The following is a 12720-nucleotide window of genomic DNA, read 5'->3' on the forward strand; positions in this document are numbered from 1 at the left end:
CAAAACCAAACAGGGCAAACTGATTTAGTTATCTTATGGTATAGATTTATCTAAGCAGTCAGGTTGGATATGATCAAGAGACACCAGGCCACGCACCCTCACCGTGCCTGCTCCCAGCTCTGTCACTTGTGAGCCTGTGGTTCTGAGGGAGTTTGATTCCCTGGGTCTCACGAATCATTGATAAAAACAGCTGGGAAATTATGAGACTCCAATGAGATATAATGAGAGCAATTTGTACTCATAGGAGTGGTATCCCAACATTGGTTCCCAGGACTGTGGCGCATACCATAGCAGACACAGTTAGAAAGCAGGGGGAACCTGGGGAGACTCAGGGAGACTTTGAGGAGCCGTGGGGGAGGGTTACTCTCCAGAGTTTTAGGGGCCAGTAGCATAGGTTACCTTTCACTTTTCACTTTCATGCATTGGAGAAGGAAATGGCAACCCACTCCAGTGTTCTTGCCTGGAGAATCCCAGGGATGGGGGACCCTGGTGGGCTGCCGTCTGTGGGGTCACACAGAGTTGGACACAACTGAAGTGACACAGCAGCAGCAGCAGCAGCAGCATAGGTTCTTTGTGAATTTTCATATCAACTCAAACAGGAATTACTGTACTCTTCTCACTGCTGGATCACTAGAGTTGCTCCATAATAAGCTTTCTATTATAAGAGACACTTTTCAGGTCACGTTTGGAAATGATACACATGCTTCCCTCTGGAAGCATCAAATCTCCTTCACTCCCAGTTTCACTCTCATTCTGTCTTAAGCTTCTGCCTTCATGAGACTTACAGTTTTGGTGGGTCTCTCTATATATGTCTTCGGTCTCCTCTGAATCCCAGGTTAGGAATCAGGCCTGTTTCAGGCAAGACTGGAGAAGGAAATGGCGGCCCACTCCAGTGTTCTTGTCTGGAGAATCCCATGGTAAGAGAAGCCTAGCGAGCTACAGGACAAAGGAGGTGGGGGAGAAGGGAGATGGAAAGAAAGTGTGTCTGCCCTCATTTCTCTGCAATGCTCAGGAAAGCCATTGGAAGGGAAAGAAAGATAACTTGGAGCACTGAGTAGCGAGGAGAGGGGTGTCTCCTGAAGCTTAGCCGCTTGTCTGGTTCACTTCCAGCTTTCTACATGGCAGCTTCAGGTCTTACACAAATCACATCGAGATGGGCTGGGACCCAGGACGCTTTGCTGCAGTCCATGCACCTGGACAAATGTCTCCTCAAACAACAAAATACAGAGAAACTTGAAGGGACTAAAAATATTACTGCTTGCACGCTCAGTAGGGGCAAATTTATGGACAAGATACAAAAAAACACACAAAAATCCAACTGCCACTTCTGAAGAGCTAGGAGCAAAAATAAGGTGTAAGGAGCAAAACTAGAGTGTCAGGCAAAAGCAGGGTACTGCACACGCCCCTTGCACTCAGCACCACCAAAGGGATGGGCAAACCACCTAAGTCACTCCTCCAGCCCGACCCCTGGACACACCCCTACTCTGACCCCATATAAAAACCAGCTAGCTCACCCTGCTCAGGGAGCAGGCAAGGAAACCTGTTTACTTCTTTTCAATCCCTCCTGTTTCAGCAGGGGCCCCAATAAAGCCTTGCCTCAATTTCCTGTCTGGCCTCTGATCAATTTCTATTGATTAAGGAAGACCAAGAACCCTGGCTGGTATCAACATGACCTTTCTTGGCCTCAGTTTATTCAACTGTCAAATAAGGATAACTAATAGTACCTACCTCTGAGAGCTGCTGGGAGGATGAAAGGCATCAGTATCTTAAGTGCTTACAACCATGCACCATGGTAACACACAAGGACCTCTAGGGAAATGCTAATCAAATACGATATGGTCAGGAAAATTAATACACTAGACAGGAAGGGGGAATCCCAGAAGAAAACAGCCGACCAGCGCAACCTATTTTTATTGATTCTCTCCTACATGCTAGACGCACGAAGCCTCGGAGATAAAACAATGAAGATCCTGGCCTCTGGAGGAGTTCACAGTCCAAGGGGGTTTGAAAGCAAGGCTATTCATAAATAAGGTGTCTGAGTTCAGCATTCCATGTTTCATTTTTTAAAAAATCAACCAGATAGACCAGGGGGTGTTTGGTTGGCAAGGTCAGAAAAGGATCCAATTAAAAGGAAAAAGTCTCATTTTCCAGTGGATGACACTGGGAGAAATGTCCACTTTCTTAGCACTGAGCTCTATATATAAGCACCAAATTTCTACCCTCAACTTACTTTTTAAACTACTGTTACAGTTGCATAAGAATTTAATTTTAAAAGGACTTACTTCAGGAACACCCAGCTCTCTATGCCTAGCTCCTCACTGCTACTTAATGATAGGAATGATTAAATTCTTCAATAATTTAATATTAACTTCTCAACCACTAAATACTGCTAGCTGTCACCTTAGACTCTATCAGGCAACATATTCCTAGGAAGTCTAAAAACAAAGATCAGCTTGCTCATATCTACCCTCTCTGACCAACAGTAGTTATGAAAGGTGAATAGAGTGTAACACGTATTCACTGGCCTCAGAAATCAGATCATTTCCACTTCTGGCTTTGGGAAGGACAGAGTCGTGCCTATGAAGCCTAATGTATTCAGCTTCAACCTGAATACCTTATCTTTGCTTGATGTTGGTGTGGGACCAGTTTAAACACTCAGCCCTGGCTCTTTAACAAAGTGACCCTTTCCTTCAGAGCCATCAGACATTAAAGACCCACACCTGCCAATCCACAAAACAGCCAAACAAGGTGAAATAGGGCAAAATTACCATCCTTAGGAAAGCGGCGAATTTCAGGCTGTGAAGACTGGACACTAGTTTGAGTCACTGCACTTGCGGTTCTGTTCGAATCTTACAAACTATTTGCGTGTAATTTCTTCCCCAGAGGAAAGTGAAAAGCAGCCATCAACTTAACTCAAAGGTAAACACATGCTCTTATTTCCTCCCCCTTGGGATGATGACAAAGGAGACAGACACAGAACAAAAGTTAACAGGCCACAGCTCACCTTACGTAACCCCAAGAGGACGCCGTTACCCAAGCCAGTGCTACTGAATGACAGTCATCATTTTACAGAGGCCCATCGTCTTAGAGCACAAATGCCCTCCTTCAGGTGCTGTTCATCTGAGCCTCAAACCAAGCCCATGAGGCAGGCTAGCCAGGAAGGATTGGTTCCAAAGAGAGGCAGGGGAGACTGAGGCTCGGGGAAGGCAGTGACACAGGCTCGGGATGGGAGAATTACAGCTGGGGCCAGGACTTAGCTCTCAATTCTTCCTCTTCGGGTGTTCCCCATTCACCTAATTCAACTGAACCTTCCCAGAGTTTAAGAGATTCACAGAAGATAAACTAATGAAATGCCCAGAATCTCTAAAGCCAACAACAGAGCAAATATTTTCAACCTGATCCCCGAATTGTTCGCTCCTACTGTGAATGAACCTCAACAGGCGTGTGCACTTTAGGTCCCTTCATTTCCTCCCATCTACATGAACGACGAACATCAGTGAGTGGGACAAGGGAAGGATGGGCCGAGACACCCACACCAAGAAAACTGACCACCCCTGAGCCGCTCAGGAGTGCCTTTCTGGTCGAAAAAAAAAACAAAAAACAAAAACAAAAACCAAACACCAGTTCTATGAACGCAGAATCAAGACCCAACACCTTGACTGAACATCAGCCAGACTCAACTGAGACCAATACACTGACTTTACCAAAACCACAGTAATCTGATAATAAGCAATTTAACTATGTTCTGAGGACTAGACTCATACCCCATTCCTCTATAGCCTCTCTCTGCCACCCCGCCCTCACCCACACAAATCCTCCTTGGTGTGCTGGTCTTGGAAGCCCTTGGCTTTCTTGCATATAATTTTTTCTTAGTCCCAGTCATGGGTACCTTAGCCCTTATGGGAAGGAGAAGGGAACAAACATTTAAAAGTCTAGCTACATATCAGTTACTTTTCTACAAGCTAGGTCTCGCTCTGATCTTACAGTAAGAAAGCTGTGGCTCAGATGTTAATTACCTTGCCCAAGTTCCCACAGCAAATTAATGGTGGAGCCACACTTCACATTCAGCTCTGTCCCACTCTGATGCCATCTTCATGCTGTATCAGCTTCGACTCACAGTGGTCTATGGACCGGCAGCACCCGCATCAGTGGGAGTTTGTTTTAAGTGCAGAATCCCTGACCCCAACCCCTACCGAATCAGAATCAGTATCTTAACAAGATCTCCAGGTGCTCCTTGTCTATGAGCTGGAGAAGTGCAGGTAAGCTACACCACACTCGGTTAAAGAGGTGAGAAACAGTCTCTGTCAGAGGGGACAATGTTCCACTGCATCACAGCTCTTGGACCCAAATACCCTGGCGCTTATGTGGTGCTGAAATGGAGCAGGACCCTATGGTTCTTGTCCCCCTTGTCCTCCACCTACCATCTGTCTGTGGAAAAACTTTAGTCAAAGAATAAGCTTCATCAGAGCAGTGAGAACATGCAGAAACAAAAGTCAAGAACCTTTAGTTCCTTCTCAACGGCTATAGACAACATTCTGAGCCATATCCTGTGAGCTGTCATATAGATACTGAAACCCCTACCAGGTGGAGAAGTTAGGTACACGATGATCAGACTGTAGCCATGACATCAGTTCAGTTCACTTGCTCAGTCATGTCCGACTCTTTGCGACCCCATGGACCACAGCACACCAGGCCTCCCTGTCCATCACCAACTCCTGGAGTTTACCCAAACTCATATCCATTGAGTCGGTGACGCCATCCAACCATCTCATCATCTGTCATCCCCTTCTCCTGCCTTCAAGCTTTCCCAGCATCAGGGTCTTTTCAAATGAGTCAGCTCTTCACATCAGGTGGCCAAAGTATTGGAGTTTCAGCTTCAACATCAGTCCTTCCAATGAACATTCAGTCCTTTAGAATGGACTGGTTGGATCTCCTTGCAGTCCAAGGGACTCTCAACACTCTTCTCCAGCACCACAGTCAAAAAGCATCAATTCTTCAGCGCTCAGCTTTCTTTATACTCCAACTCTCACATCCATACATGAATTGCCACAATTCTGAGAACTGGCCTCAAGAAATGGAAAGAGACCCTGTGACTAAAGATTAACTGTGCTTTAAACAATCAAGATGATGCTGGTCAGACCACTGATGACAATTTCAAGATGACTGTCGGAGCTGACTGTGTGGTTCCTGCATGTAGCCCCCTCCCTCAGCCTATAAAAGCTCTAGCCCACTGGTTTAGGCAGCTGGCCTCCCTCATCCCACTCCAGGTTGCCAGCATCCAACATGAGGCAAACTTTCCTTTCTACCAACCTTGCCTCTTTACTGGCTTTTGAGCAGCAAGCAACTGGACCCCCTTTTTAGTTACAGTGCTAAGTGCCATGTGAACCCTGTTTAATACAGTTTTTTTTTTCAAGGGTAGTCTTGACACAGTTCCACAACCACTTAGAAGATGATGCTAAAACATTTATCACAGTCCAGTCTTAAGGGAGAAGATAAACATAAGCTGCCTGGTTGGACCTGTCCATTGTTCTCCAGTGGATCACGACAAAAAAGCCTAAACATCGACTTAGTCTTCTTTGTCGCCACAAACATGCCCCTATATCTAAAGATCACAGGGAATTAGCCATGCAAACCATCCCACTGACTCAGGAACAACTTGGAGTACAACCTTTTAATTCAGAGGAAGGACTCTGGGATGAAAGAATAACAGAAAAATCCCAGAAGATTCAAAGACAAACAAAGAGAGAGAAATTATCTAGGTACGTCTTATTTTTTCCAAGAGCAGAAAACCTGGCCTGAAACGGATAGCCTATTCCTGCATCTCCCTCACCACCTTTTTCTTATTATTCTCCTTTCACTTTACCCACAGTGGCATTCTTGCTTTTTTCTCTTGAGATATTTACACACTGCAAAATTTACCCTTTTAAAGTATACAATTCAGTAGTTTTAACGTATTCAAAGTTGTCCAACCATCCCGGAATATTTTCATCACTCCCAAAAGAAATTCCATGCCCATCAACAGCCACTCCCAGCCCCTGGCAGCCACTAATGTAACTTTTTATCACTTTGGATTTGCCTCTTCTGGACATTTAATAATGAAATCAAAGAATATGTGGCCTTTTGTGTCTGGCTTTTTCATATAACATGCTTTCAAGGTTCATCTGTGTTGAAGCATAAATCAAATTTCTGTTTATAGATGAATAGTATTCCATCATTTGGATTTTGTTTATTCATTTATCAGTTGGTGGACATCTGGTGTTTCCACTTTGGGGCTATTATGAATATTGCTATCATGAACCTTTGTGTATAAATGTCTGCATGAAACATGTTTTCTATTCTCTTGGGAATATACCAAGGAGGAGAATTGGCCATGAGATACCCTGATATTTAACATTTTGAGGAACTGCCTGTTTTCCAAAGCAGTTGCACTATTTTCCATTCCCATCAACAATGTAATGTGGGAGGGTTCTGATTTCTCCATATCCTTAACCAAAACTTGTTATTATACATCTTTTGATCATAGCCATCCCGATGGGTATGAAGTGGTACCTCACTGAGGTTTCAATTTATGTTCTTCCAATGACTAATAATGTTGAGCATCTTTTCCTCTCCTTACTGGCCATTTGTGTATCGCACCTGAGGGGGGAAAAAAGAATATTTAAATCCTTTGTCCCTTTATAAACTGGGTTATTTGCCTTTTCGGCTTCGCTGGTGGTTCACTGGTAAAGAATCTGCCTGCTAATGCAGGAGACGCACATTCAATCCCTGGGTCAGGAAGATCCCTGGAAGAGGAAATGGCAACCCACTCCAGTATTCTTGCCTGGGAAATCCCATGGACAAAGGAACCTAGTGGGCTAGAGTCCATGGAGTCGCAATACACAGTGAGTAAACAACATTTGCCTTCTTACTGAGTTGTAAGAGCTCTTTCTTCTTGCTTATTTTTGAAGCTCCAGTCAAGATTCCCTCTTCAGTTGGATTTATATTTGAATTAATCCCTCTGCATCTTGAACCACCATTCTCAGAAAGCCTAGGAACACTTTCTCCCTTTCTGTCCTATGAACCCCCAGTTGCTTTCAACATGAGTGCTAGGCCCTTCTGCTTTACCCACAACAAGCTCGCCTGTGGTCACAAGAACTCATCTGCTACCTCAGTGAACTTACAGAATCAAGAAAGAACTTGACAGATTCTTTGACCTCTGCCACAGGTTCCAGTGGTCTCACTCTGGGCTAGGCACAGCCCTTAAGAGTTCTTATGTGCTCTGAAAACTGTTTACACGCAGGCACAAGTACAATTTCACCCCCTTACTCCCTGACAGCACCAACCTAAAATGCTCCTTCTCCTCTTCATAAAAGTGCTACCCTTCAGTTCCAGCAGTTTCACAGTCCAGCTCCTCCATAGAAGCTTCTTCAGCCACCACAACCAAAATAGCTTCTCTCTACTCTGAAATAAACAGGAATCATCTATAGAATTCATGCACCAATTAATATCCATAATTTATTGATGCCTTGATATTTTAGGGATAGACCAGGTAAAACCACCCAACTACAGGCGGTGTTAAACGATGCTTTAGAACTGCTGGGATGTGCTGATGCAGTAAAGGAGTCCTGGAAGATACACACATAATCTCAAAAATGCTCTGGGAAAAGTCTCATTGGATAAATAGAACCAAGTTCTCTGATGTTGATATGGTTCGCTGCTGCTGCTAAACTGCTTCTGTCGTGTCCGACTCTGCGACCCCAGAGACGGCAGCCCACCAGGCTCCTCCGTCCCTGGGATTCTCCAGGCAAGAACACTGGAGTGGGTTGCCATTTCCTTCTCCAATGCATGAAAGTGAAAAGGGAAAGTGAAGTCACTCAGTCGTGTCCGACTCCTAGCGACCCCATGGACTGCAGCCTACCAGGCTCCTCTGTCCATGGGGTTTGCCAGGCAAGAGTGCTGGAGTGGGTGCCATCGCCTTCTCTGTGATATGGTTTAGTGTAGTACTTTTCAGAGCCTTTGATACAATGATGCACATGTTGAGAACCTTTGCAGAGGGAAAAACCACCCAAATTGATTCGCCCTTTACAAAAACCCACCTATTAACACCACCCAACAGTCTTTTCTTCCCGATACTCTGAGAATTGCTGAACTAATTCAATGGCTGCTCAATTTCATCAGCTGGACAGCAGAAATCACATTTTCTACCTAGGTCAGGAACCAAAATTGTCTTGAGATGCCATTCACTGTTAGTCATTATTAACACGCCAGCTTACAGGAAGAGAAGAAAGAAACCATACATTGAATGTGTTTACAATTTTTCAGACCCATCTGGAGTTTTGAAATTGGAAAATGATGAAACGTGAAAAGGAAAAAAAAATTGGATCTTAGAAATGAGCTAGTATGGAATAATCTTGAGTGTCAGTTTAAAAGCATCCTGCAGGATGGTTGAGAAGAGCCTTCCAGGAACAGACCACAGGCTTTTTAGGACCCAGCGACAACAGCCCTGGAGATCAAAAAGAAATCAAGTATCAAAATGATGGTCTCACGGCAGACTTGGACTAGGGTGCAAAGATATCAAGTAGTCATGTGCTGAGAGAAGTGAGCAACAGTGATAAGAAGCTTCCGCCACACTGAAAAGAAATCCTCCAGCAAAAAGTAGGGGTAACGGCCAAAATATAAACATCACGTTATGGAAGAGAATTTGAAAAACAGAAATGTTCCCTACTCGTGTGAAGTAGAAGAAACCATTCATATTAGCAATTAACAGATCTAAAAAAATTACAGGCTAAAGACTATGTCTTTATTGAGTGCTGATTATGGTCAGGAAGACAAGCATAGGCCTTGCAGTTTTATCTGTTAAAACACTAAGTGGTACACTTGACTTTTTGAATAGGTTTCTGATTTACTGATAGGTTTCTCTAGTGCTAATCACGTTAAAACTAAAACAAAGCACAAATGGAAAGCTGAGATAAAGCCGGATGGTCAGCTGGGACTTCATTTGGCACCGCAACGTAAGAACTGGTTCAAGTGCTAACCCCCCTCAGACACACAGTTCATTTGGGTGTTACCCAAACCTTATTCCTGCCCTTGAACGTCATCTCAGGACTCTCCCTGACTCCAGCAGATTCCCGAAGCCTCTCTGACACAAAAGCAGCTAAAATTCAAGGCCACAACCTGGGCCATCATAAATCATGGTGAAATGTCAGCCCAGGACCATAGCATGGGGAACAAGGTGATGAGTTTAACATTGGGGTGTGCCCAAAGAGTGCTGGATTACCAGCTCAATCACACAGCGTAATACTGACACTGCACCGTTGCCCCTTAAAGCTGGCATCCCCAATCTCGGAGAGCGAAAGGTAGTCTCCCTCAGTTGCTACCAGCACCACCATCTTCCAGATCTGACCACCACAGGACATGTCACCTGCCCCCAAGGCCTGGGTAAGCTGTCCCTTCAGAGAAGACACCACAGAGAAAATTCTTTTTAACCTTGCTCATAAGTGATTCACCTGTTCTCTAATCTTCAGGTTCAAGTTGCCAGAACTTCTTGCAGCCTCCTCACCACAAATGTCTGAGAGCCTCAAAGAAAGGAAATCGGGTATTCGCTGGATTTATCAATATCAAGGTCACCAACATGAGTCTATCCAAGAGTGGCCTGGAAACCAGAGGGTAAGTATTCTACAGTATGAAAAGAAGGGGTCTTTTTATGTAAAAATCATTCATTTGAAGAGCGATCAGATTTATCTAAAACTGGACAATGGGAAGTGGCACAGGTATCTGAAATAGAAAATGCTTGAGCCAAGTTCACAAAATGCCCCAGAGAAACCCTGCCTCTACAGATGACATATTAAAATAATGGCGTTTCAGAACAAACCTCACCTCTCTTGCATGGCCCCTGGAACAGCAGCACAGGCATCATCTGCAATTAGTTAGAGACGCAGACTTTTGAGATGACCCCTTCCCTTCACCCTGGACCCAGGGAAGCTCCGGCAATGGCATCGCAGCCCAGGAGCAGTGGCTTAACAAGCCCTCCAGGGGACTCTGGTGCTCCTGTTTGAGAACCGCTGCCCTAGGATGACAACACACCTGGGAGGAGGGGGTCAGGAACCTGATTAAACCCTTATTAACTGAGTGAGAAGCAATCTCACCTGTTTTTGCCTCTGATCAGCACTGGCCCTCAATCTCATAGACTGATGCCACTGATCAGGGGTTGAGTCCTCAGTTCAAGGTCACTGTTAAGAGACCAAGTCAGAGCTCCAGCCCAGGGTCTGCTGACTCCTTCAGAATCAACCTCGGTTCTCAAACTGGGGCCTGGTTTACATGCCAGTTCTGGAGCCCAGGACTCTGAACACTGATAAGGCACCCCCATCTCCTAATCTACACCATGCTGCTTCCTTCCGATAAATGAGAACTGGAGCGTCGACTCTTTAAATCAAAAGGGAGATAGATTTAAGGCAAGAGAAGGAAAAAAAGAAGATAGTGATTTCAAAGACCTGAGAAACCAAACCTTTTGGTGAGGAGTGGGTGAGGGGAGAAGGCTGAGGTGGCTTGTCCTAATTAAAAGGATTAGTTCATTCAAAAACACTGGGTAAAGAGACCAGTCACAGGAAGACATAAACGGTGCTTTCAAGTTTTCTTAGCACTTTTTATGCCCAGTACTCCCAAGTTTCACAACAACCTGCAGTGAAAGGAGTGAAGGCCACTATTATCCCCCTTTGACAGAAGAGAAAACTGAAGTTCACAGTGACTGACAGTTTGTCAGTCTGCACAGTAATCAGGCTGAAACCTAAAATTTGACCTCAGACCTATTTCTAGAACCCCTGTACCAACACCAGGTGATTTCCACATTTGGCAATCTGCCCCAAAGCAGATTCCTCCACCTCCCCCCTCCACATCAGGAAAAAAGCGAAGAGAAGAGCCTGTAGCAGAAATGGTGAACCCCTAATACATGGGACTTGAACAGTGTGTGGGTTCTCCTTTAAGAACTTAACACACAAACCCAAGAGCCAAGGTGTTCAGCCAAAAGAGAGAGGAAAAAAAGAGGCATATTTCTAGCCTGCATAATCATTTCTGGACCAATTCCCACTAGCAGCCTTGGAGGCGAACAGCGGCTCACTGCCAGGCTGAGGCTCCTCCACCCCCCAGGTTATGACAGAGCAGCTCTGACTTGTGTGCAGGCAAAACCCCAAAACTCAAAACAAGAAGTGAGAACAGTGGAGCTAGGAGGAACCGTCAGCATCCTCCACACTGTTCTAATCTATAGCACGGCCAGTTTCAGGGTCCTGGGGTCGCCTGGAACGCAGTTTTAGGAGATAGGATGGAACGGATATTCTTGGGGACCCACCACCCTTATTCCTTCCCACCAGGTCCCTGAGGAAGAATCACTGAAAGAGGGGCGGGTTCCTTATAAAGTCCCTGGGGCTGGAGCCCAAGCCAAATACAACCGAGGCATCCTCTCCTAAGGATAGCATGTCAGCCCACGCTCTCCACCTGGCCCTCCCCTCCAGGTCCAGTCCTCAGCGAAGATGAACCGGTGGGGTTGGTGGAGTGTTCAAAAGCTAAGGAAAGGCTAGAGGAAAAATCGGGCCATCCCCCTAAGCCACGTTCCCAGCCATGTGTGTGAGGCTCCATTCAGTGCGCACCATAAGCGCTCACTGGGAACCCGGCGCCCTTGGCCACGTCTAAGGTTGAAGAGGAGGCGTCGCCCGGCTAAGGGTCTTGGAGGCAGATAGCCATGCCCTCCCAAACAGTCTACCTCAGTTTTGGCAGGAATGATTTTACTATAAGAAGCTAGCCAGGAAAGCGAAGATCTGGGTGATTCGTGGGTTTCAGTCGGGGGTGGAGGAACTTAGACCAGGAGCGCAGCGGCCCCACTCAGCTCCGCCACACTGGGGGCCTCGCGGCGGCACACCCGGGACCATGCTACCGCGGGGACAGTGAGGAAAGAAGGGTTCTCTCCTCAACTTTCTCGAAGCAAACTGCTCCGCTCTGCGGCTTGCCCAGCCCTGCCCGCACGCCGGGTCCCAGGTTTGGCGGTGCTGGGGGCGGGGGGTGGGGGGGAACCAGGGACCCGAGTCCCGCTCGGCGCTCACAAAGCAGCTGCACCCCAGCACGCAGCACCCTCTCCCGCCGCCCGCCAACTTGAAAGCATCTCCCTGGGCGCCTGCCTACTCCCGTCGCCCCGCAGCGGGGTCCCTGACCTGGTCACACGCACCAGACAGCGCGCCGGGCGCTCCAAAAGCCACGGCTGCTGCAGCCGCACCCCCCAGTCCCGGCCTGGCCTCTGCCCGGCTCCCCACGCCCCGGCCCTACCTTGCAGCGCGGTTTGTGCCCAGGCAGTGCCAGTGCGCCGCACGCGTCCCAGCCCACGAGGCTCCTCCCCGGGAACTGCCCCGTACGGGGCTCGGGGCTCCGGACGAGCTCTGCCTGCTCGGGTGCTGGCTGGCCGCCGCTCGCGCCTCCCGCGCCGGCTCCTGCTGCCGCGCGCGAGGAGGGAGGGGTTGGGGGGGAAACTCCCGGCAACTCCAACTCCGGGCGCTGGGGCTCCAGCTGCAGCCGCGCGCCCGCCCGCCCGCCGCCGAGTGCGAGCGCCTGCGAAGCGAGGCTGCCTCCGCGGCCGCCTCTGAGCATGCCCAGTGCGGCCGTGGGCGAGCTCCAGCGCCCCGGCCCTGGGGCAGAAGGCTGAGCTGGGGGCCGGGGACCCGCCCCGAGTTCCCGAGCGCCGGGGGTGGGTGAGGGAGGGAG

At 47.5% G+C, this 12720-nt stretch overlaps 1 protein-coding gene across 1 annotated transcript in view; it reads right to left on the minus strand.

Moving 5' to 3' along the window:
- The window catches only part of STXBP6 (syntaxin binding protein 6), a 263606-nt gene extending 251087 nt beyond the window's left edge, over nt 1-12519 (minus strand). Inside the window, exon 1 of the mRNA XM_052659978.1 lies at nt 12289-12519. The gene's annotated coding sequence lies outside the window, so the exon portion shown is untranslated. The remainder of the gene's footprint in view (nt 1-12288) is intronic.
- Between the last annotated feature and the right edge of the window lie 201 nt (nt 12520-12720).

Source organism: Budorcas taxicolor, chromosome 21 (genome assembly GCF_023091745.1).
Source record: "Budorcas taxicolor isolate Tak-1 chromosome 21, Takin1.1, whole genome shotgun sequence".
Classification (NCBI taxonomy): Eukaryota; Metazoa; Chordata; class Mammalia; order Artiodactyla; family Bovidae; genus Budorcas; species Budorcas taxicolor.